This window comes from Kogia breviceps, chromosome 10 (assembly GCF_026419965.1).
Source record: "Kogia breviceps isolate mKogBre1 chromosome 10, mKogBre1 haplotype 1, whole genome shotgun sequence".
Taxonomy (NCBI): domain Eukaryota; kingdom Metazoa; phylum Chordata; class Mammalia; order Artiodactyla; family Physeteridae; genus Kogia; species Kogia breviceps.
This window is the reverse complement of record NC_081319.1, coordinates 54,424,799-54,451,278: the sequence shown is the minus strand read 5'-3', so window position 1 is coordinate 54,451,278 and position 26,480 is coordinate 54,424,799. Positions and strand designations below refer to the sequence as shown.

The window sequence follows — 26,480 nt, the reverse complement described above, 5'->3', positions numbered from 1 at the left end:
TTGAGTGATCCTGGGCTCAAAATCAGTGCCTTTGGAGCAAAACTTGGAGCTTCTACAGGACAGAGCTCAGAATGCTCTATAAACCAGATCACATGCAGGTGCAAAATGTAAGTCATAAGCATGGTATCTAAACACCAGATACCAGTGAATATTCCTGAGGGCACACAGGGGTCATGAGTGGGAAACAGGCAGAAGGTGGAAGACAAGGGGCGGCAAACTCCTCGGCAGTTGTGTCATGTGCTGGGTGTGCTCCCCAAGCACAGACGCCCTTACTCAGTATGCTCACCAGGCTCTCACACCCAGGAGCTGTTCAATCAATGTTTGTAGAGTGAATAAGTGACCTGACAGCCCATATTTGGGACTTGCCTCTTTGCATCTGTGGCTGAGTAGACAGGAAACATGGGGCTTTCTTCCCAGAGGGAACATGCCCAAATGATCAAAGAATCTACTACTTTAAAACAAATTAAGAAGTATTTATATAGCCCTTCCTATGGGTTGGTAGGGTTCCAATCACTTAATAAATAATAATCCACTTAATTCTCTTAATAGCCATATGAGGTAGGCATGCACTTTATCTGTATCTCCCCCATGAAAAGCAGAGGCATGCAGCCCAAAGACATGCAGCCAGCAAGCAGCAGAACCAGGAGCCTGGCTCTCCAGTCTGCTGCTGGCATCTCCTCATGCTGCCTGTCCTAAAGTCATCACAATGAATACAGAGGCTTTAAAAAGTGATTAGGTCAACCCCTCTTTCTATAGATGTAAACACATGAGCCCAAGACTTACATGACTATCTCAAAATCCCACCATTAATGATCCAGCAGAGGCTGGACCAAAATACACATCTCCTGACACATAGTTTGGTCTTCTCTCTTTGATACCACACTGAGGATGTGAAAAGCTATTTTATGGGCATCTTTATTTCTGAAAGGGTTCAGAAGTTTGAGACATCTTGAACTCTGAATCTCAAACCCAAGAAGCAGTAACAACTAACAGGTGGAGAATTAGGGAGGAGAAAGGAAACGTGAAGGAAACAAGTGACAAAACCTCCAGTCCTCAGATAGCCAAGTTATGTTACAATGGACCATGGGTCCCACTTACAGACTGAAATCTACTGGGGATTCCAGAAGCCTCCAGGACTCAAGTTTTTGTTTAGCATGTGTGTGGAGGGGTCTGATGGACTAGTACAGAGCTTCTCAAACGCTACAAATCACCTGGGGATCTGATTAAAATGCAGATTCTGATTAATAAGTGCTGGGCAGGGCTGGAGATTTTGCAGTTCTAACAAACTCCTAGGTGATGCCAGTGCTGCTCATTTGTGGACCACACTTTGAGTAGCAAGGAAATACAGCCCTTAGCTGGGTTCTTCAAATACAATCTAAGGTCCTGATGCAGACAAATTCTACTCAGGGATCTGAGAGAGCCTGAAAGGAAAACCCTAAATTTTGGTCAGTGGTCATTCAGAGATCTAGGTGCATGAGATATATTCATATAAATATTAACACAAATATGCACATATAAAATAGAGTTCAGTTTTTCGAAAAGAAAATACACTTAGAGATCGCTAACATTACATGAAGAAAGACAGCCAGGTTTTATGTGCCAAGTGATATGACACAGTAGGAAGTACCCAACACCATCTATACAATATTCTCGCCAAAAATCATTGAATTAGAGCAGACCTTTAACTCTAACTACCAGTTTAGAGGAAATACGAGGCAACAGAGGAACATGTGAAGCACGCATGAGGTACCAAAAAATCCAGAATGTGAGAAATTTTACAGAACAAATGAACTGATATCTTCAACAAAATTTATGCAAAATAAAAACAAGAATAGAGACTTAGAAGTCTCTTAAGAGACACATGGACCCAGTGTAATGTAAGTACCTTGTTAGGATACTGATTCAAACCAAGTATTAAAAAAAAAAGTTTAAAAGATGATCTAGAGGAATTATTATTTTTAGCTACAAAAATTTTTTTAAAAACCTGTTTGGGGGCACATCCTGAATTATTTACAATGAAACAATCTGATATTATTCAGAGGAATCCAGTGGCGGTTGGGGGAGGATTGTACCAGGGCATAGAAAAAACAGGTTGGCAGAGAACTAAGCCTTGAAGCTGGTGATGGGAAGGTTGAGGGATGTTATACTAGTTTCTCTGTTTTTCTGTTTGTTTAAAGATTTCCAAATTCAAGGTTGTAAGTAAATAAATAAGCAAGGAAAGAAAGAGAGAGAGAGAGAGAAGAAGTGAGCAAGAGGAGGGAGGGAGGAAGAGAGAGAAAAAAAGGAAGAAAGGACGAGGGGGGAGACAGAGAGGAGGAGAGAGAGGAGTGCTCAGAGAGGGCCACCTCGCACCCAATTACTCTTCAAAATAAGTAGATTCAGTGAACTTGTGATTCCAATTTCAATACCAAGTAAGAGTCTAGGACATATTATTGAAATGGTGAAAGTTAAATTTGAAAAAAAAAAAAAAAAAGAAGAAGAAGAACAAAAAGAAAAAGAAAGCTGAGATCGCCAGGCCCCACTAAGGGCGGGTTGCTGAAGACCCTTCCCTTTATATTATGGCTTCCTGACAGGCCTGTCAGAGATCCCATAGACATAAGGCCTCTGGATCCAGCAGAGCATATGTCAGAGTCTCTCACGATCTTTGTAAAGAAGGCAGAGATCACGGCTCAGGTGAGAGCTCCGCGAGGTGGATTGATGACTGGTTGAACATCCATCCCCAGAGGAGCCCTCGGGAGGCTGGGGGCATCTCTTCAGCAGAGACTGAAGGACTCATGTTCAACACGCTCTTGTTCTTTGTCGATGACAGATGAAGATATACAAGCTGTGTTGGTCAAAGTGACAGGGGACATAAAGGACTACCTTTGAATACGTTTGATGACAGAATGATTATCTAAAGACATCTCAACATGCTACAACAGAAGCTACGTTAGCAGGCTGAAATGTAGTAGTGTTTATTATCAAACAACCAACCAGGAAAGTCAAGGTGAGGAAAAGCCCAAAGCCTGTGGCCGATGCAAAAACATGTGAGTGAAAGCCTGACCGTGGACCAGGTGCACTTAGGGCTCTTGTAAGATACAGATGAAGGGACACTTCCTTCCCAATGATGTCATCCTCTCTCCTGGCTGGGGAAACACTGACTTAAAGATTTTCTCTTACCGTAAATTCCACAGGAGTCAACAATCTAAGTAGCTGCCAAAGCTAATTTGATCTGCTAATTTGATTTTAATGTACATTAAAACAAGTTTTTTCCAGAATTGGGGATGAAAATAGTAACCACGTCTACCATTTAGTAAGCGTTTACTATGTGAGGCATCATGCCAGGTACTGTATGTACGTTACCTTATCTAATAGCCGTACTACCCTTTCAATGTGAGTGCTAATAATCTCACCTCCTAGATGGGGAAACTGGGGTCCAGAGTGCTTCAGTGACTTGGCTGGAGTCACACAGCCAGCAAGGATCAGAGCTGGGATGCAAAGGAAACGCCGCTGTGTGGATGTGGCTTAGGAACACAAACTGTCTGGGATGGTCCAACAAAGTGCTGAGTATGGGATTGAGTTCTAGTTGCCACACTTTAGGACAGTGCTGGCACAACCTCGCCTGTGTCTAAAACCTGGTGTTTTTGGTCAGGCCAGTGAGAGGACCAGCAGATCCTAAGAGGCCCAATTAGAGCAACAGGTGATTTTTCCTGTCACAGTACGTGCTTAGCGAATGTTTGCCGAACGGCTGACTTTAGCTGGAAAGAAGTTTCATGCTGTCTGCTGTTTGGTGTCTAATGCTGTATAACACACCGTCCCAAAGCACTGGCTTAGAACAATAAGAGTCATTTACTACTGTTCTCTCTCATGGTTCTGGGAGCCGGCTGGGCTTAGCTGAGGGATTCTCACTCAGGGCCTCTCCAGTGGTTGCAGTCATGTGGTGGCAGGGGCTGGCATCGTCTCTGAAGCTTCTTTGCTCCCTTGTCTGGGGCCTGAGTTGGGAAGACAATGAGCTGGCCTCCTCAGCATCCTCCTCTCTCTACGTGGTTTCTCATGTGGTTTCTCCAGCATGGCGGCTTCTGAGTAGTTGGACTCCTTATAAGGTGGCTCAGTGTTTCAAAGATTCAAGTCCGAAGTGAGAAGAGGGTTCAGTGGTAGCTGTATTGCCAGCAAGCCACACGGTGTGACTTCTGCTGCATCCTTACTATCAAGTCCACCACAAAGGCCTGCCCAGTTTCAAGGGGAGAGTATACAGAATCCACCTCTTGAAAAGCCAGGGGAGAGATTCTGGAAGAGCTTCTTGGACCAGACATGTTGCAGCCATTTTTGTAAAATCTGCCACTTCCACCCAAGAATATTTGGGGTGAAGGTGAGGGGCTAGAATTATTCTATAAGGAGTGAACTTAGGCCAGGTTATGGAAGAAAAGTAAAATGGAGACAGATTTTTCTTCAATAAAGGAAGATGTTTTAAAGGTGATGGTTTCTTTTAAGGTGGAATGAATTTTCTGCCACTGAAGGACTAAGCATGGACTGTCAGAGCCCTTCTAGGGATTGATAGAGTAAGGTATCTGCTCCCTCTGCCTGAGTGTATCCAGACATCTGCTAAGGGGACCAATTTAAGGGCCAGTATCTATAGCAAGAAGTCTTCGCGAGAACCAGAAAGGCCAGAGTAGTGGGCAAAGCTAAAATTTTAAACTTTTTAAAAATGTAAAGATCATGAGACCCAGGCTGCCAGTGGTGGGACATTCAAGTTGGGGGGTGGAAACAAGAGTTTGAAGCCAGAGAAGAGCAAACAAGTATAAACAACGTGGAGCTGGAGCTAAAGATTTGGAAAGTGGGTAAAGGATGGCAGAAGAGGCCTGAGCCTCTTCCCACCCTGGAGTGATGAGAGTTTGTTTCACATGCCAGCTGGGGTACTGGGTGTGCTGGAGGGGAAGGAGAGATGCTGGAAAGAGGTCAGCCTGACCTTGAACACTATGTAGCCAGGAACACTTAAGCATCAAGTGGAGGACTTGAATTAGTGTGAACAATGAGGCACCTTCTGAAGCTAAGACTGTTAATTCTCATGTCAACAATCATGTGGTAAATGATGGTCAGTCTCTAGGTATTTACAAATCAAAACTGCTACCATGCTCCTCCGGGTGCTATATGAGTCTTGACAGAGTAAGGATTTTTCTGCCCTCTGATAAGTTCTAATGAACAACAATCCCAGCGTGCCAGCTTCAGGCTGTGATGACACTCAGGCAGGGAGTCACAGCTTCATGGCCTTACACATCAGCTCACTGCATGGTTTTGAGAAGGTTAATTTCATAATTAAAATCCGTGTCTGATGAACAGCCCAGCACCAAGGAGCCAGAGCAAGTCTCTTGCGGTCCTGGTAAAGATCTTTGTAAAACTGGGTTTGATACACAGAAGAGAAATCACAATGTATTACATTTATCTGTCTATCTATCTATCTATCTATCTATCTATCTATCTATCTATCATCTATCTATCTATCTATCTATACAGGCTACTGAGAAAGCTAAGTAAGATAATAAGCTAAGATAAAATAATACAGACAAGAAGCTGAGATAAAATGAGTGATGGGCAAATACACGTCTGAATCAATAAAGGAAATTTCATCCTGGATCACCAAAAGGACAAGGGCATTGGCTGGTTTTTGTGGTAAGTCAATGAGTCAAGTGAGTCACTTTCATCCTCACCTCATGTGAGGATGAAAAAATGGATGGAACAGATGGAATGGTAGTGATCTTACAGAGACCCAGAATGACCCAGTTTGGCTAATAAGCCGGCAGTTCCATATTGTACTCAAAGAGACGGGCTGCACTAAATCATCACGCCTGGGACGTCCACCATAAACCATAAGGTGCTGGTCCTTCCCCACTGTTCATAAAGTGGCCAGTGAACCAGACCTCTCAGTTATAGAGTACATCAGTCTAGGAGCAGATACATGAATTTAAATCCATATTGAAATACAGTTCAGTCGGTGGGCAGTATGATTCATGATTTTAGTTTAAAACCTCTCTGGAGCAACGTAGCTAGACTGGAATCTGTTATCCTTCACCCCTTGATGTTCACCTTCCCATGATACAGGTGGGTGGGCAAAACTGAACAGAGTCCCAAGTTGAAAAGCGGCCCAAAGGTTCAAAGAGGAGATGTAGATCGAGATCAAAACTCCCATGCCTACTTTGAATTACAGAATTTTGAAGTTGGAAGACGCCTTAGAAATTATCTAAACCAATTTCTCATCTTATAATTGGAAAAACTGATTCCATAAAGGAAAATGTACATATCTCTTGGCCATTTCTTTCTGATAGAGCATTTAGCCAATGCACACAGTGAAAAAGAATGGGAAAAATAGAATTTGGGCTTGTGGAATTTTATTTTAGAAACCCTGCCATAGAATAATTGCTGTATCACTTGCCACCCTTGGGGCATGACCTGATGGGAAGGAAGAAGCACTGTGGGTCAGGAATTCTGTGATCTAGTCCCACCAGCATCTTAACTAGCTCTGGAACATTCTCTCAGGTCCCTTTCTGATTTTCTTTCTTTATCCCCAAACCTATCAGAGTTCAGAGCACATGGTTGATGCTAAAGAAACATTTCATGAATGAATAAATGCACTTAAGCTCTAAACTTCCATGCTTCTCTGCATAGTAATAAGAAAAAAAGTAAGTCCTCTTGAAAAGGGAAGGCTTCATCTATCAGAATGTGGATGTATTCAAATTCCTGGATATGTGCTAAGATAAATGCACAGTAATTTTGCTAAAAATACTTTTTAAGAAAAACAATTAATTTAAGGGCACCCTGACGCCCCAGAGATGTCCATTCATATCATTCAATTTAGGAAGAGGAGCACTTCATTTTTATTCACTGGAGAATCAAGACCTCTGGGGACAGCTTTAAAAATGGATCTCCCTTTAAGCTTCCTTTATCCTTGCTTCTCAAAGCAAGGTCCCTGGACCAGCAGCAGCAGCATCAGTATTATCTGGGTGCTTGTTAGACTTGCAGAATTTCAAGCCCAACCCTACAGTTTGAATCTGCAGTTTAACAAGAGCTCCAGGTGATTTGTGTGCGAGCTAAAGTTAGGGAAGTGCTGTCATAGATCAGTCCAGCAGGCTGAGATGGTTAGGAGAAGTGCCATTCACTTTGCAGTTTATAGTTCCTTCTGCCTCTATCAAAAAACCCACCATTTGCACTGCCTACTTAAACACTTAGAGATAAATTCCCAGTGGAACAAACTTCAAGAAGCCTTCAGAATATTTCCTTCTTAATTATTAGATTGAACCATATGAAATCACTGGTACTCAATGGTTCTGAACTACAAAAATTGCCATTTTGGGCTTCCCTGGTGGCGCAGTGGTTGAGAGTCCACCTGCCGATGCAGGGGACACAGGTTCGTGCCCCCGTCTGGGAGGATCCCACGTGCCACGGAGCGGCTGGGCCCGTGAGCCATGGCCGCTGAGCCTGTGCATCCGGAGCCTGTGCTCCGCAACGGGAGGGGCCACAACAGTGAGAAGCCCGCGTACAGCACACACACACACACAAAAAGGCCATTTCATATATTTCAACTGCTTACAATGCACCAAGCTTTGTGTTAAATACTTTTAACTATGGTCATTCTAATCCACAGAACACTCTATAAGATAAATATTAAGTCAATTTTGTAGTTGAGGAAGTTAAGGACTAGAAAAGTCACGTTCACAAAGTTTCACAGCCAGGAATGCAAAGGCTCATGTCCACACCCAATCCTGACCCTGAGGCCCAGCCTTTCTCAAGGCGTGAACCTCAGACCACCACGTGGGAAGTCTGTTAAAATGCATATTCTAGGTACCATCCCAGACATATCGAATCTAGATCTCTGGTGTTGGGGATTAAGACTCTCTATTTTATTAGCTTCCCTGGGAATTGGGCATGTTTTATTCGAGAACGAATTGAACCCCCTTCTTTTTATACCCTGCTTCCTTTCCAAGTAGGTGGTGAAAGGCCACTGGCATAAAAATCTAACTCACCCCAGGGCAGACTAAACCATATACCCAATTTCCCCAGGACACTCGTGGTTTACGGACACTGTTTATGTTCACATTACAATTTCTAAGATTTCCTCCTTTGACTCTCAAAAGAGTTCTGGTTTGGATGATAAATTATATGGTGGCCTTGTGCTAGGGGGAAAATTGGGTTGGGTTTCTCCCAGCAGAGCACCAAGCCTCCCTCCCCATCGGGCAGCTCTCTTGAGCTTCCCAGTGAGCTGGGCAGGGCTGCGTCTGCCCCGGTATATCCAGTGTCCTGAGTCTCACTCTCCCCCTCCTCCAACCCTGGCCTCCCAGGCCTGCAGCGGCAGGCAGGCTAAGGCATTCACACAGGGATGCCCACGCTGCCATTCCCTGGAAACCTGTTAGAAACCTTTGAGCTGTTTTGATCTACGCTCCACTGACAACATTGTCTCTTTTCCATTATCATCCTCTGTGCCATCGGGGTTGCCTTGCCTGAGACCCCTTCTCCATGACTACATAGGTGTGTCCTCACTAGGCCACTAGGGCTAATGAGGTCTGACTCTTCTCTGGGACACAGGACCAGGCACTGAGTGAAATCCCAGTGGGTGTTTGCTGATAGTCCAAATGATCAAACTAATGCAGTTATCAGATTATTGTCCCAGGAGCAGGTTTTGACAATTGAGGAGAAAGGAGAACCAGAAAACTAGTGGGCAGGGAATGTGATTACATCAAGGCCTTGAGGGAGTTGAGAAAAGAAAAAGCCCAAAGGGTGTCCGAAATGTCAGGATACAAAAAAAATAAACTTATCTTTAAAGAATATGTTAGCTTCACTGTCAAATAATGTAATCGATATATTCTCCTTCAACCTCTAGACACGTTTTCAGGTAAAGTGTCCCTACATTTAAAAGAATGGGTCTCATTATGAATGTACTACAGAGCATCCAGAAAGTCTGGAAACACAGAGAAAATAATTTATTCATTATATCTTTTTCATATTAACATGTTGGCCCATTTCATTAAATTTACAGGAATTTTATCTGCAGACATGTCTGGAGGTTGAAGAAAATGTAACTTACATACCACTTAAAAATAAGTTTATCTTATGTGTGATGTTTAATTTTATGTGTCAACTTGACTGGGCTATGTGGCACCCAGACATTTGGTCAAACGCTATTCTTGGTGTGTCTGTGAGGGTGTTTCTGGATGAGATTAACATTTGAATCTATAGACTGAGTAAAGCAGACTGACCTTCCCAGTGTGGGTGGGCCTCATCTAATCAGATGAAGAACTGAATAGAACAAAAAGGCTCAGTAAGCAGGAACTCCTCCTGCCTGACTTCTTGAGCTGTGACATCAATCTTCTCCTGCCCTGAGACTGGAACTTACACCATCAGTTTTCCTGGTTCTCAGGTCTTTGGACTTGACCTGGACCTACACCTATACCACTGGCTCTCCTGGGTCTTCAGCTTGCCAACTACAGATCTTGGGAGTCTCAGTCTCCATAATCATGTGACACAATTCTTTACAATAAAGCCCGTGGCTCATATGATTACAGAGGCTGAGACATCCTAAGATCTGTAGTCAGCAAGCTGGAGACCCAGGAGAGCCAGTGGTCCAGAAGTTCCAGGCCGAGTACTAAGGCCTAAAAATATATATTCCTGAACATCTGCCTACCCTCAGGTCCAGGGAAAAATTCAGAATTGCTATAATTCAGCCTTTTCCAATATCAGTTCAACCAACCAGTATATTACCCACCCACTCCCAGTAAGTTTTAGTGGTCAAATAAATGAGAGAAACACTAGATAAAGGGAAAACATGGAACCAGTACCTTTAAGATGATTGCATGTACATGAGCCTCAAAGAGAGGAATATAACATGTTAGCTCTTCTCTAATGCTTTTGACCACTTATTCCCCATTCCTCCATCACCCTCTTTTTATCTTGCAAGACTGATATTCCAAGAAACACACTCGGGAAAAGCTGTGGCCAATCCATTCAGAATGGCCAGTTCTGATCATCAAGAAGCCAGTAGCAGGTTGGGCCTCTGAGATGTCTTCTGTGGATGGTACCCTAGGATCTATAAGGTCCTTTCCATTCAAATTCCAAAGAGCTTGTACATATCTGTTGGCTCCACTTTTGTCATCATAAAGCAAGATTGTGTCTCTTCCTGTAGAATCTGCTTCATTTAGGACTGAAGATCAATATGAAGCATAAGGACTATGATTCCTGGCTCTGATGTTTACCAGCTCTATGACCTCAGGCAATGTGCTAACTTCTTTGTGCCTACTTTGCTATCTACAAAATGGAGATGATAATAGTCGTTGTGAGGATTAAAGGAATGAATGCACATATAGCCTTAATATAGAGTTGTGCTGTCTCATAGGGTAGCCACCAGCCACATGTAGCTATTTCCACTAAAATTAATTAAAAATAAAATTAAAATTCAGTTCCTTGGTTGCACTAGTCACATTTCAAGAGCTTAATAGCCATGTATGATGGGTGGCCACCATATTGGATAGTATAGAAGAGCCATTTCCATTGTCACAGAATGTTACAGAGCCTGGGCAGCCAGCAAGTGCTGAATAAGGGCTAGGTTTTATTTTCCCAAGGCCCCAAAATAGGTCAGGTTGGTTGATTAGATCCTTGACTCTTCAGTCAGTTCTCCCTCTAGGGGACAAATACAAATTGTATGTTCTCAGTCACTCTGCCCTCTCTTCTCTTTATCTGTTTCCACTTCCCTCCCACCTCCCTCCCTCCCTCCCTTCCTTCCCTCCTTTCCTCCCTCCCTCCTTCCTCTCTCCCTCCTTCCTTCTCCCTCTTCCTTCCCTCCTTTCTTTTTTTTTTTTTTTTTTTTTGCGGTACGCGGGCCTCTCACTGTTGTGGCCTCTCCCGTTGCGGAGCACAGGCTCCAGATGCGCAGGCTCAGTGTCCATGGCTCACGGGCCCAGCCGCTCCGCGGCATGTGGGATCTTCCCAGACCGGGGCACGAACCCGCGTCCCCTGCATTGGCAGGTGGACTCTCACCTACTGCGCCACCAGGGAAGCCTCTTTCCTTCTTTCTTTTCCTTTCTCCCTGCCTCTGTCTTTCTCCCAAATAGAAGTATCACCAGAGAGTTTCCTGGTCCTTTATCATAATTTGATACCTGAACCTTTGCTGTTGTGTTTTCCTAGTAAAATACCCTGCTCTCTTGGTTCACTGCTCCAGGATCACTGTTGCATGTGCCCAAGGGCTCGCACTGCTCTCACACCACCTCTGGGAGGCCCAGACTTTGTGGGTCAGAGAGCTAAGACTGTCTTTCCACCAACTCCATCCTTTCTCTCTAGCAAAGTGAAAGACTTTGACATACATTAATGTGCACCTACTAAATTATTTGTAGTAGCAAATGTCACTGTAATGAGATCAGCCAAATACTACTGCCATGGGCTGCTGCCTAGGCCTTAGAGAAACAGACTGAAGGAAACTTCCTGTTGATAATACTCGTGATAAGATGTGACCACCATTCCTTTCTAAAAGTATCATAATGGATATCGATTCTTAGTTTTGGAGTTTGGCTCGTTAAAATACCAAACAGAATTCCATGGGGAATGAGCTATATTGATTGGTTCATTTTGCTTTATGGGTTTGTTTCCTATGTAACATGTAATTGTATTTTATAGTTGCTATAATATGCAAGAATTAAAGACCTAATTTGGCTAAATAAGAATTGACTTGTAAATTATGAAACATTCTCTCTCATCAAACTCCTGGATAATTAAATGAAACTTTAGCAAGTGTTATCTTTATAGATTGCTTTGTATTTGGGGTGGGAGCTGGAAGAGTGGGAACTTTTTTTTTCTCCTGTCACTTTTTAACTTTCTTAGCACTTAAGCCACTAGTAATGAGTTTAGGGATTTCAGACAAGGCTGTTAAATTTTTGCTGAGGTATATTAAGCTGTCCTTTCTTTCACATTATTTTGCTTCTAAAATCTCAAAGTGAATTGCCCTGAGTGGTATGGTGGCAAGGGCATAGGTTCTTGTGGTAATTAGACTTAAGTTCAAATTAGGCTCTGCCTCTCCCTCCTCATTTCAGTAGGTAGGTTGTGCTTTCCTGCACCTTGTTTCTGCACTTGACCATGTAACATGCCTTTGCTGGTGGAAAGTGAGCAGACATGATGCACAGAATAACTTGAAAAGCACTTGCATTATTGGGCTTGCCGTATTGTTCTATCACAGCCATGAGAAGAACATGTTTATATTAGCACCTAGTCTCAGGAGAAGGAGAATAAGCACCTGGAGGAGAGCCACCCTCAGCCAAGCTCAATCTAGACAGCCAACTCTTAGCCCATAGGTGTATTCTGGGCTGAGGAAGTGATTATTGCTGTATGGTGCTGCAGTTGTATCACAGCTAACTGACACATACCCTGTCAAGCATTATTTACCCATCACCTTCTCCCACTGTCAAGGGGGATGGCTCTCTCTCTCAGCACTGCCCTTAGAGATGAAGAAAGTCACCAACAAGAATAAAGAGATTTTTAAAAAAGAAGAAGAAAGAGATTAGTCCATGTGTTGAATGGATATGTACACATCCAGTGCAGAACAGTTCTTCCTATCTGCAAGAGTCAAGTTTATAGAGACAGGAAAGCATTTGTGGTGTCTAAGGAGTAACTGCCTGGAAGACTAAGAATATAGCCTTTACACCATAAAACATATATTAGAGAACAGAGCTGCTAAATAGGATAAACTATTAGAAGACAAGATAATAGACAGAAGGAGGAAAAATATGAGGGGAGATGACTAAAACCTAGATGCAAGAGATATTTAAGGGCCCAGCTGAATCCAAAAAAGGAAGATGAGGAGAAAGCCTAAATAAGATTAATTTATGTGGCTTTTTTTTTTCCCCTTTGTTTAAATCAGAGTCTACAACTCTCACAGGGAATCCAAGCATCTAGCATGACTCCCTTAATGGTAGATTCACAATGGCTGAGGGATTTATCAAGGTAAATGAGCTTCAGAAACCCATCCACTTCAGTGACGGGTGGTAAAACAGGAAGTGACTCTGCACCCCATCCCAGGGAATCCTTGCACTGCAGCACAAAGAAGAACTGAGTGAGAAAGAAGAGCAGAAGAGACCAGGGGGATTGCAAAATGGGTGCACAGAGATGTGGACCTCAGGACCAGATGGTTGGGCTAAGCAATGAGAACACAGCTTAAGCAAAGAAATGGGATCTTTTCTGGACTGAAGAGTGTTAGCCATTAAATTCCCGAGTCCCCGTCTTATTTGACACTGTCTGGCAAGTGAATATTGCACAAGGAAATCTCTGCATCCTGGGATAACACTAAGGTCTTTTGAGTAATACATATAAGGAAGTTCAAGAAAGATCCCACAAGACTGATGGCTAAAAAGTGGCTGGTCAGATTCAGTGTTGACAAATGTCTGATAAAATGTTTCAAGAAAATGGCGTTCTTCCATGAAACAACATCAGTAGTGTCTGTATGGCCAGTAACTTTAGGTGATTAGAAAGAGGGGTATACCCACAAAGACAAGAAAATAGGAAAGATGATGTTAGAAGAAGATGGAAAATGATAGACAAGTGCGAAGTGACTCAGTAGAAAAGAGAAACAAGAATGCTAAAGGCCTACAGAGGAGGGTGCCAGTAACATGCAAAGGGATTAAGACTGTAGAACCCAGAAACACTCAGAAATCGAAGCTAACAGGGGAAGGCTGGGACAGAAAGCAGAAGGGTTGGTATAAAGTCTGCATAAGGAGTAGTTAGACACCCAGATCCCCTCTCCTACACCCTCAGCCACTAAATGACAATTATTCTCCTACCCAACAAGGAGATGGAAAGTTTTTTTTTCTAAAAAAATTGAACAAGGGTGGCTCCACTTCCTGTATGGTGAAGCACTATGTTAAAAAGACAATTAAGGAAAGAGCTACATAAGTAACAGGCAGGTCCCTATCCTCTTTCCTCTACTTGCTTACTAAACACTAGGCAGGTGACTGGAAATATTTCCTGCAAAAATAAACCTAAGAGAAAGATTTCCCCATTGAAAAGGCCAGTTTACTCTGATTTTGCTTTAGTGAAACACAAAGATTTGACAAGCCTTACTCATATATACAGAGCTTTCACCAGTTTTTTAATACTTCATATAAAATATGATTAGATCTCCAAGGATCACCTGATATGTGTGAAACCTCTCAACATCAAAGACTGAAACTGGATTGATCTAACAGTTGGCCAAAAATAATAATGTTTTAAATATTAGAGGAATTGATATCATTTTTGTGTAAAAGAAGTCTAAAAGTAGGCATTCCATGATGTGTATGGTGGTACAGAGTCATTAGGGACACAGGCTGCTTCTTTGAAGATAATAGAAAGCTGTTTCAACAAGCTAGCATCTAGATTCTGACCTCAACTAACCTCATGGTTCAAGATGGCCATTAGAGCTCCAGCCACCATGTCCAATTCCAAACAGTAGGGAGGAAAAGAGCAGAAAGACAAAAAAGCAAAACCTCTAGTTGAGTCATCTCTCTCTAGGCAGCTTCCCTAGTAGCCCTCCAAACACTTCTACTTACCTTTCACTGGCCAGAACACCCTCTTTCTCTAGCTACCATGGAGGCTGGTAAATGCAGTCTTTCATCAAGGTACATATCTGTCCTGAATAAAATTGTTTTATGGAAAAAGGAGAGGATAGATTTCTGATAGACTCAGCAATCTCAGACACATAAACACACACATGCTCATGCACACATACACACACACTATATAAAGCAATTGGAAAGAAACATGGTTGATATGCCGGGAACAGAAGAAAACCTCAAAATATATTTTCAGAAAGTTAGAAGATGTTTCACCCCATGAATAAAAAACATATTTCTATTTAAAAGAAATGAACAAAAAATAAGAGCTGTTTGAAATTTAAAATATGGTAGCCACCAAAAAAAGGAGAGTGAATTGAAAGATACAGTGGAAGAAATCTCACATAAAATAAAAGCAAAAAGACTAAGAGATAGAATAGTAGAAAAGACCAGGAAACTAGAATATTAGTCCAAAATGCTTAATGTCTTAATAATGTTTGAGAAAGAGATTTTAGAGAAAATTGAAGGAGGTTAAAAAAATAATCAGTTTTCTCTCTTTTGAAGGATATGTTCCCATTTGAAAGTGCTCACTGAATATCCTGTAAAATAAAGGAGAAAAATTCACAAAAGGTACATTATTATGAAATATAAGAACACCAGAAAGACAAGACAAAATTTCCAGAAAGAAAAAAAATAAAAGATTCCCAAAGCAACAATAAAAGATAGAAGATAGAACTCAAAGGAAAAATGTCTTATACAATCTGAAGGGTAATTACATTCAATCTAGAATCCTATACCCAGCCAAACTATCAATCAAATGTGAGGATAGAATAGCCATTTTCAAACATGAAGTGACTCAAAATGTTTATTTCCCATGCATTCTTTCTTGGAAAACCATTAGAAGATTTTCCCTGTTGAAATGATGCAGTAAACAAAGAAAAGGGAAGACTTGAGACCCAAGAAACACAAGGTCCAACACAGAAGGTAATTCTCAGGATAACAACAAGGAAGTTCTCTGGACATCAGCTTTGCAACAGGCCTGGGGAACAACGAGTCAAGATTGTAGGAGGTGGACAGACTGGTCCAGGACAGGTGGAAGTAAGCAAAGGCATTAGAACTGATGAATATGACCATCCTGAGAGAGCCTTTATGTTTCTAGCAGAGAAAATTGGTTCACATTCATAATGCTTTACAAGTAACAAAACTGTAACAGGCTATTATCTTCTTTAAAAAAAAAACAAAACTGAGGGACTTCCCTGGTGGTCCAGTAGCTAAGACTCCATACTCCCAATGCAGGGGCCCTCGGTTCAATCCCTGGTCAGGGAACTAGATCCCGCATGCCGCAACTAAAGGTCCCGCATGCTGCAACTAAGACCCAGCACAGCCCAATAAATGAATGACTGAATAAATTAATAAATATATATTTTTTAAAAATAAAAATTAAAAAATAATATTTAAAAACTGAAAATTTGTATCAAAGGGATATATAATATAGGATAATTCATAGCTCAGTTATGAACAATATTTACAAAGCTATAATAATGCAAAATGTTAATATAACCAGAAATTATGATGTAGCCATATCAGAAAGATGGGAGAGGGAAGTTTAGGAAGTATATGTGGAATATAAAATTAATGAAGTTAAACATAGCAGTTTAAGTGTATGATTTAGGAAAGTAGTGGTAAATAGGAGAAGAAAGAGTAAAAAAAGGATTAAGACCAGTTGCCTTTGGGGAGTGGGACTCCTGGGTGGACAGCGGTAACTTAAGTTACTGCTGTTTTTCATGATAAACATGATGGAAGCACCACTTGACTTTTAGAACTATGACACCTATTGTTATGATGAAAGAAATTAATCATCTATGCAGAAGCAAACAAAACAAACTGGTTCTATAATGACAATTTCTGGGTAGCACTCGAAAAGATTTGGAAAAAAAGGAGAAAAAAAAGAAATGTCAAACTGTTTGAGCACAGCTCTGCATTCTTCTGCTCAGACCCCCACATGCATTTCTGTCCTCCTTGCTCAGAAAAGCTTTGCCAAAGCAGGAAAACACCCAAGAAGAGATTTGTATTAAACCAGCAGTAAAGCTGCTTCACCCTAAAGTGACCGCCTTCTGTCAAGACGCTGGCCCTCCCATTATTCTAAAAAGCAAGACTAATAATAAGGTCCTCTGTCTTAGAAGGTGAAGACTGAGGAGGACATTATCTATGTTTAATGTCATGAAAGTTTTGCCAGGAAGAATAAACTTAGTGTCATAGGAGTAGAAAAAGGCACAGGGGACAAGAGTGTCCCTATGCCCTTTCCTCATCGTCACAAATATTAAAAGTATTAACTGAGAGACATAAGTCAGTAAAAATGCTTTCAATCAGCTCTACCAATTATAAAGCTAAATCAATGTAAATATCTGAAACATTTCATCAAGAAACACTCAATTGCTGAATTCAGTGACCAACTCAAGACATGCAATAATATGGGTCAATATAAAAAACGTCATGTTGGGACTTCCCTGCTGATTAGCGGTTAAGACTTGGCCTTCCAATGCAGGGGGTGCGGGTTTAATCTCTGGTCAGGGAGCTACGATCCCACATGCCTTGCGGCTAAAAAAAACCAAAACATAAAACAGAAACAATATTGTAACAAATTCAATAAAGACTTTAAAAATGGTCCACATCAAAAAAAATCTTAAAAAAAAAAATGTTGAGTGACAGAAGCCAGACACAAGAGCACATACTGCATTTATTCATTTTGCCATTGTTCTCTAAACTGTACATGTGTGATTCACATACTCTTCTAGGATGATATGATATGTTTCCTAATTTGAACGATTCTGAGGTTTACTCTTGCAATATTTCTGGAATATAATACTTTTACCTAAAAATACTATCTATGGAGGTCATTAATGTTTGCTAAAAACCTACTGTCCTGTAGCTACATTATATATATCATCATCTTTATACTCAGAGTAGCACTTTATTAGTTATCATGGTTCTAAATGAAAGATTAGACAACTGAGGCTCAGAAAGGCAAAATAACCTTGCTCAAGACCTAGACACACATGCAGATCTACTTGACTCCAGGGTCCCTGCTCTTTTGACAGCATCAGATTGTGGTAATTTCATTCTTTTAAGAGGAGACAAAGGATTATTTGGAGTTGTATGCAGAACATGATCAGGAAAGGCAGGTGAAGCTCTTATCTCTCAGAAGCCTGGAGTAGATGGTGGTGGTCTAGCCTCCCTGGAGGGGGCCCCAGAATTGACTTTAGCATTGCTCTCTTTCTTCCATCATCTTTCACTCTTCTGGATAATTCTGTGCCCTGATGCTTAGAGAAGTTCCATCCTCGACATTAACTTCACCAATGATACAGACACATTTGTCCTTCCCAGTGGGAAGCTAACTGAGAAAACAACTGATCAGTGATGAGCAGAAGTCAAAAATGAACAAAACTGGAAAGTGATGATTCAAACTGCCAGGAGACTTAGATGAATTATGTAGGATATTCCAAATGCACTCAGATTTGACTGTTGCCAAAGAAAGTAAGTAGAACCTTGGTGATTTATTTAAGAGATTGTTTAAATTCACTTGATCCATGGCTAAGGCTCCAGAGGTGATATGACCCAGCCAGAATTGCTACTCTTTCTGGAGTAAAAAGAAATGAATAAAAGGAGAGATAGGTAACTAAAGTTCCCTTCTGATCACAAAAGAATGCCTAGTGATTGTTTTAGGAATCTCTTTAGGTTGGATAAATGGCAGAATACAGAATTTGCCCTCTTCCCAGACAGTTTCGTTTTTAAAAGCATCAAGTGAAGCCTCCAGAAGGGAGTTAAGTGCTGCAGAAGACAGCCACAAACAGCGACTTCTTAAAAATAAAACTGAAAAACAGACTAATTAATTTACAAAGTGTAGGGTATGCTAAGAGTACAAAAAAATCCTGCCCATTTAGTGTCCACTCGTGTTTCAGCAAAACAGAGCACTTGCAAAGTGCTATATATTAAATTATAAGGCACAACTATGGTGCATAATTCTCAGATACTCAGATATAATATATATATATATATGGACAATTGAACTGAAACCATTCTTAATGCAAAAAATCCCTTAATATCTAATTGGTAAGCATCTCTATTGGCCATGTTACCAGGACTGTATCTCTGAAATTTTTACTAGTTAGGCTGTCTAGGTGACTCAGACCAGGGTGGTAGCAGTGAATGTTGTTGAGGAGGTTAAATTCTGGATCTATTTGAAGGATTTTCTGACAAATTGATGTGGGTTATGAGAGAGAGAGAGGAAAGCATAGAGAATGACTCAGGGTTTTTCACTTTGAGCAAATGAAAGATGGAGTCATGATATAAAGTAAGATGAAGAAACCCAGGAGTGGAGCGAATTTGTAGGGAGAGGGAAGCTCAGTTTGGACATGTTGGGTTTGAAATAACCACTGGACTTCCAAGTATAGGACTAGAGCAGGCAGGTGAATATATGAAGAGAGAGGGGAAAGACCTGATATTTTTTGTGTGCCTCCATGGTTGTCAGACCTTATACTCGTTACCTCATTTAATTCCACAGAAACCTACATGTTAGATATTTTACCTCTGCTTTGTTTTATGTTGTTTATATACAAATGTTGAATATCAAAGCATTTAAATGACATTGTCAAGGTCATACAGCTGGTAGATGGGGAGGCTGGAATTCAAATCCAGGTTGCCTGATGCCAAAGTCCATGCTCTTTCTTTCTGCTGAGCCATGCTGCCTCAGGCCCGTGCCCTTTGTATCTTTTCACTCTTTGAGGAAGTGAATATTTCATTAGTGAGAACACAGGTTGCATGTTCTAGAGACCCCAAATAGTAGTGGTTTAAACAAAACCACTGAAGTTATTTATCTTTTCTGTTAACAGACTGAGGTAGGTACTCCAGGCATCATCATGGGACCTAGGCTGCCCCCATCTTCCTGCTCCACCATCCCCATGATACTTCCTTTTCCTGAATGGATCAAAATAGCTGAATTCCATGGCCGTGATCCAAACAACAGGATGGAAGAAGGGAGAATGATGGTCCTTATCTGAAAATTGTGCACATCATTACTATTCACATTCCATTGGCCAAAACTTAGTCCTAAGCCATCTCTAGCTGCAAGGCAGGCTGGGAAATATTGCCTTTATTTTCAGCAATCAAATGCCAAGCTAAGAAACCAGGCCTTCTAATATTATACTCTGAGAGAAAAGGGGAGAATAGGGATCAGAGGATAGCAAGATCTGCTCTAAAAGTTGAACTAAATTTCTTCTTAATGTCTTCAGGTGAATGCTTATGAAACAAGTTCATTTTATATATGTTTGAATTTTAAAATATCATTAAAATCTCAATGTATGTGAATTTTTAAAAATGCTAATTCCTTCATATAAAATGCAAGGAAACAATATTTCAAAGGATGGTGTGAAATCATAGAAAATATATGTATTGGTCTTTGTGCCTGGTTCCTAACAGGAGCTCCTGAAAACCTTGTAATTTTCTAAGTGATAAGGGCACTAGGAGCATCTTTTGTTCTACTATTTGGTCTTTGACCCCAGCTCCTAAATCCCTTGGAATTTCCTGGGTGATGGGAGTCTTTTGTCCAAAGGAGAAGACTCTTAGAGGACTCCTGGATGGCTTTGGGATGGGGGTTGATCACCAGAAAGACCAAGCCATGATTAGAAGCTTGGAACTTTCAGCCCCACCCTCCATCCTCCGGGAAGGGGAGAGGGTTTGGAGATTGAGTCAATGATCGTGCCTACCTGATGAAGCCCCCATAAAAATCCCAAAAGAATGAACTCTGGCACGCTTCCAGGTTGGCAGAACACATCCATGTGCCGGGCGGCTGATGTACCCCAACTCCATGGGGACAAAATCTCCTGTGCTCAGGACCCCTCCTGACCTCGCCCCATGTATCTCTTCATCTGGCTGATCATCTGTATCCTTCATCACATTCTTTATTATATAATAAACCAGTAAAAATAAGTATGTGTTTCCCGGAATTCTGTGAGCTGTTCTAGCAAACGACAGAACCTGTGGAAGGAATCGTGGGAACCTGCAATTTATAGCTAGTCGGTCAGAAGCCCAGTTGACAACCTGGGACACACAACCGGCATCTGAGGTGAGACAGCAGTCCTGTGGGACTGAGCCCTTAACCTGTGGGGTTGACACTAACTCCAATTAGTGTCAGAATTGAACTGAATTGCAGGATGCCCAGGTGGTGTTGCAGAGGACTGCTTGGTGTGGGGAGAAACGTACATAGCTGGTGTCAGAAGTGTGAGTGTGGCAGCAGTGTGTGCATATGGAAAAAACATAGGAGAGCTCCTTCCCATACAGATGGGGACAATGTGGGTCGTAAACTATGCTGACACTATTGCCATATGGAGCCACCAATTTAGCTGGTATGTCAAAATACCTGTCATCCTTGGTCAGGATGAGTCTTGAAAGACATGAGTTTTTAATTATCATATTCCCTCAGTAATGCATCTGTCACATAAACTGTGGCCGCCCAATAATTTTAACTTCCCTTTCCATGATCCAACAAGACAGTTCTTTCATAACAGAGCAACTCTTGTCAAAATAGTGTTACTTTTCAAATCAAACTGCCAATTTTAGGAAATTGAGGTCAAAAACACCAAGATCGTTCCTCTACTTCTCTCTGCTCCTATTATTAAGTAGAATAACAATGACGGTAATAATCATGAGGAATGAGAGAAAGAACTTTTTAATGTAAACCCCAAATTTACATTTCTAGTTCAGACTTCTAGCTGGTTTGTATATATCATTGTCTCCACCTGGAAGTCTAATAGACATGGCAATCTCAGAATGTCCAAACTGAACCCTTAAAATATTTATACCCTGCATAGCCTCCTCATCTCAGTTGTTGGAAACCTAACCCTTCCAGTTACCCAATCCTTCCACAGGACAACCATCTGGGACGCTTCCCATGTTCTCATACCCACATCCAATCTGTCAGAAGATCCTTTTGGTTCCATCATAATCTGATGACTTCTCACCACTTCCACCTCCGCTATCATAGTACTGGCCACCATCTTCGTTTCCCTGGGCTATTGCAATATCCCCCCATTCTGCCTGTACCCCTACAGTCAACACTCAACAAAGCAGCCAGGGTGATGCTTTTATTTTATTTTATTTATTTATTTTATTTTTTCCCAGTACACGGGCGTCTCACTGTTGTGGCCTCTCCCGTTGCGGAGCACAGGCTCCGGACGCACAGGATCAGCGGCCATGGCTCACGGGCCCAGCCGCTCCGCAGCATGTGGCATCTTCCCTGACCAGGGCACGAACCCGCGTCCCCTGCATCGGCAGGTGGACTCTCAACCACTGTGCCACCAGGGAAGCCCAGGGTGATGCTTTTAAAACATGACTCAGATCATGCTCTTCCTCTGCTCAAAGGCCGGCAAGTGGTTTCCCATGTGCCTCATAGTAATGGCCACAGGGGTCTCCAAAGCCCTGTGACCTTCCTGCCTGCTCCTCTCTCCCTGCTCACTTGGCTGAAGCTCCTGGGCCATGACAGGCATTTCCACCTGAGGGATGTTGCTCTCGTCAGTCCCCTGCCTACAGTGCCCTTTCGGCCAGTCATCCCCTGGCTCCAGCCCTCACCTCCTTTATGTCTTTGCTCTTCAGTGAAGCTGACCTTCATTCCTACTTAACACCTCAGCTACTCTCCACCTCAGCATGCTAGATTCTCCTTGATTCTACTCTACTTTTTCTGTTTTTTCCCCACTGTGTTCAACACTTTTACTTATTTGGAAGTGTTAATTCTCTCTCTCCACTCAGAATGCCATCTCCTCGTGGGCAGGGATCCATGTCTGTCTTGTTCATTGCTTGCAGGCCCCAGCCTAGAACAGTGATGGGCCCATAGGAGCCCCAGCCCAGAACAGTGATAGGCACACAGGAGGGAACTCTGCTCTGTACAACTGCAAGTTACACCTACTAACCATGTCATTTTGCACTTATCAAAGAACTATTACATTTAATAACAACTGTATTAAATTGTTTTATGGATAAAGAACATTCTCAGAAAATCATGGCATCCTATTGTTGGGATTTTTTTCCTCAGATTTTGTATCATTTCATTAGAAAACATCGCGTTTATGGCTCAGAAAGCTTAACCAAATAACTTCTAACTAGTCGAGTGGTTGAAAAAGAGAGGTAAAAAGAAAACCAGCTATTTGCTTTCAGGAAAGGCATGAAAGTTGGCAAGACTTCAGATTACTAAGGGAAGAAATTCTCGAGGGTTTCATTTTGGTAACTGTACCTGGTATTAATGATCCGCCAACGTGTTGTTTAAACACGCACAGTCAACACATTAGGCAAACAACGCCCTGGCCAACAGCATGCAGGGGCTTTTCACACACATCACACTTAAGACCCAAAGTCATAGCTAATTCATGGCCAAGGACACAACTAATGTGAGCAGTAAATAAAGTCGTGCCCCTAGTGTCAGCAGATCAAGAAAGACATCACTACAATGGAATTACTCAAGGTCATAAACTAGGGCCTCTTTATTTGTTCTGCTTCTGGACCGAGGCCTAGACCTAGCTCAGTGTAGACAGTCAGTGTTGTGGAATGAATGAATGAATGAATGAACAAATGAATGACAGGGCTGCTAAAGAGGACGGAGTCCTTTACAGAGACTTCTTAAAGTTGTTCTCATTGCTTTCACTTTTTCATTTCTCCTTCTATTTCATTAAGATGATTGAAGAGGAGGATGAGAAATAATCTCATGAGAGGAATCTGAATAATGATCTGTTTCATGGCAAAGCAATTAAAGGCCAGAGATACAAAATTATTGGGCCAAGACCGCACACCTTTTGGTAAAGACTTTACAAATAAAGAAAATTTACAGATGTTTTCTCACATCTTTATAGTAGTTTTTCAAAACCCACACTCATGGGACTTCCCTGGTGGTCCAGTGGTTAAGACTCCACACTCCCAATGCAGGGGGCCCAGGTTAGATCCCTGCTCAGGGAACTAGATCCCACATGCCACAACTAAGATCCCGTAGGCTGCAGAGAAGATCCCACACACGTGGCAATGAAGTTCCCACGTGCTAAGACCTGGTGCTGCCAAATAAATAAATAAATATTTTTTTAAAACCCACACTCATGATTCTAACAATAGATCCAGACTACTGAAGATTTTCAGATTTACTCTATCTTTAAAGCTAAAAGTATAGGGCTTTTCTTTGTAATTATACATCAATTTCCAAGGGGATAGGGAAATAAAAGTCATGAATGACTCATTCCCAAAGAGCTCACAGACATTCCTGCTAGGGTACCCCATTCTCACTCTTGTGTGACCTTAAGAAACTCTACAATGAGAACAGATTCTGAGTGGGTGAGAAGAGGAAACACTCCCTATTCCCTATCCCCAATCCTTCCGATGTAGGCAGTTTCTTAAAATTCCTTTTAACTAAGGACCACAATTGTTATTCCATAAAAATACTTAAAATGCAAATATCTCTGGAAGAGAAAAAACAAAACAGTTGACTTAGATTCACACTAGGGGGTAAACAGCTTATCAGATCTTTTCCAGGGAGTAGGTTCTGAGAGCTTCAGACTCCAAGGAGAGAAAAAAAGCACCGGAGAAAAGTAAAACAAATGTTGCCTCACTTACATCTTTGCTTGAGGCTACCCTGCCTCTGAATTTAGCAGTGTCTCTACCAGATCAATTCCCAGGAATTTGTTCTGAGCACTTACAACTCCAGTGTCCGTTCTATTCTCACTACCTCAGCCTTCCTCTACCTGCCTGCTTTGGTCCTCCCAACAGTCCCCTCTGCCAAAGGCAATTCCAGTTTTGTCCCCGTCTGTCTCAATGAAGCTGCTCTCATGGGATAAAATACTAAATGAGAATCTTTTGAGATAACTGTAACCCAGGTGACTAGTAAAGGACTCAGGTTTTCCCTAAGGACAGTATTACTTGTCAGTTCCCATGGGAGTAGGCCCTGAGATGGAATTGTAGCAGGAAGTTTATTGCAGACTATTCTCAGAATCAACACTCCTGGGGAACTGAGGGGAGCAGGGCTGGGCAGGAGAGAAGCTGAGCGGCGATGCAGTTGAAGCAAAGGTCTCAGCCAATCCAACGGGGAGACTATAGCCTAGATGGCCCTTCGGAGGTGTCCTGAATGAAGGCAGGAGGAGCGCCACACTTACAGCCCAGCATTGACCAGACATCAAATGACATCTATGCCTGAGTAGGGGGCATGATCTTGGAGAGATCTTGGGCAAGGCAGCCCCTACAGCTGAGGGCAAGACCCAAAGAGGACCATCAGCTGAAGGCCATCAGCCAACAGCACTGCCAGCAGCTGGGGAAATAGGTGCTTCAGTCCTGGAGGAGCATCCTAGCAAGGTACCATGGCATCTGCTACCATAAATCACTGTTCCTTTGAAGTACAAGCTTTGAACAAGGGCTCAGAGAAATAGAAAATGGATGGTTATTTTGTTAGAAACTTTACCAAGATCTGTTCTGTTCAGAAACACATGCCCCCCCCGCCGACACCCAGCAGTAATGTCACCCACGGTTTGGTTTTGAGTTGCCAATTCACCACTTCTGGATCAATCTGCATTTGCAACTGCTTGCTTCACTGTAAGTGTAGTCAGACTCACAAATTAAAATGTTCGAAATTCATATTATAACAAATTACTTTTCTGTTATTTCTCCTTTATATTCAGTTAAAAATATGTGCATAAGTAATAATATTCATATAAATTTCATTTCAGGATAGTAAAGGAAGCATTATAAAATATTTGATGTGAAAAAGAGAATTAAATCTCAAAAAGTAATTTAGGATTGGAACTTGCCCTAGAGTAATTCTCCTGGCTGCCCATTAAAATCATCTAGAAAGCTGTAAAACATCCTGATGTCCAGGCCATACCCCAGGCCAATTAAATCAAACCTCTGGGGTTAAAACCCAGGCATCATTGTTCTGGAAACTCCCCAAGGAATTGCAGGGTACAGATAAGGTTGAAAAGTCTGGGCCCTAGTGCAACAGATCTCAAACTTGAGTGTGTTTCACAATCAGCTGGAAAGCTTATCCAATCACATTTTCCTGGGCCCCATCCCCAGAGTTTCAATAGCTCTGGGATGGGGCTGATAATTTGCAGTTCTAATCAGTTCCTGGGTGATGCTGATGCTGCTGGTCCCAGGACCATACTTTGAGAAACAGGGTTCTAGGGGCTTTGCCTAACCACAGCCTCCCACCACATTTAACAAATCCCCAGCCTTACTTCCTGGTTCCCCTACCCTCCAACCCCCAATCAAACACCTTGGAAAATCTTGGAAATTTTTCCCCCTTAAATCAGCCTTTGCAAAGACCCTTTTCCCCTCTACACAGCTATTTCCAAATGCTACATTTTCCCATCCCCCTAAGCAGCAACCACCAGCCACCAGCTAAGACGACCTCTAACTTCTTCCATGATTTTTCATCTCCTTTTGTCTTGAATTTCTCTGTCACTTAGGCATGATTCTGCAGATTATAGGACTAGAAATACTCTCTTGAAACAGCAAACTAATTGCTTCTATTGCATACTTCAAGCCCAGCATTTATGCTGTTGGAAAGCAAATCCACTCACCTATGTCTTTTCACACTTGCTGTTTTGTATCCTGAGATGGGCCACATGCAGTTGTTCGTCCACACAGCATTTTGCTGGCAGGATCTTGAAATGCATTACACTGTTATGACTCAAATCAAGCAATGTCTGTAAATAACACAAAGATGGACAGCAGTAATTTGGCTACAGTGCTCTCTTAGTTCCCCCTAAAATCAAGGTATTTCACAGGAGGGTTTAAAATAAGATTTAACCCTTGCTTTCTTATAGTGCTTTCAATGGGAAAGAGACCTTTCCGAAAGGTCTTCTCATATTGACTCATACCCTCAGCTCCAAACACTAAATCTGAAAAGGCATTTGAAGATTCAGATAA

General features: G+C 41.9%; 1 protein-coding gene across 1 annotated transcript in view; it reads right to left on the bottom strand.

Moving 5' to 3' along the window:
• Nucleotides 1-26,150, bottom strand: part of GADL1 (glutamate decarboxylase like 1) — a 262,602-nt gene extending 236,452 nt beyond the window's left edge. Inside the window, exon 1 of the mRNA XM_067043127.1 lies at nt 26,132-26,150. The gene's annotated coding sequence lies outside the window, so the exon portion shown is untranslated. The remainder of the gene's footprint in view (nt 1-26,131) is intronic.
• Between the last annotated feature and the right edge of the window lie 330 nt (nt 26,151-26,480).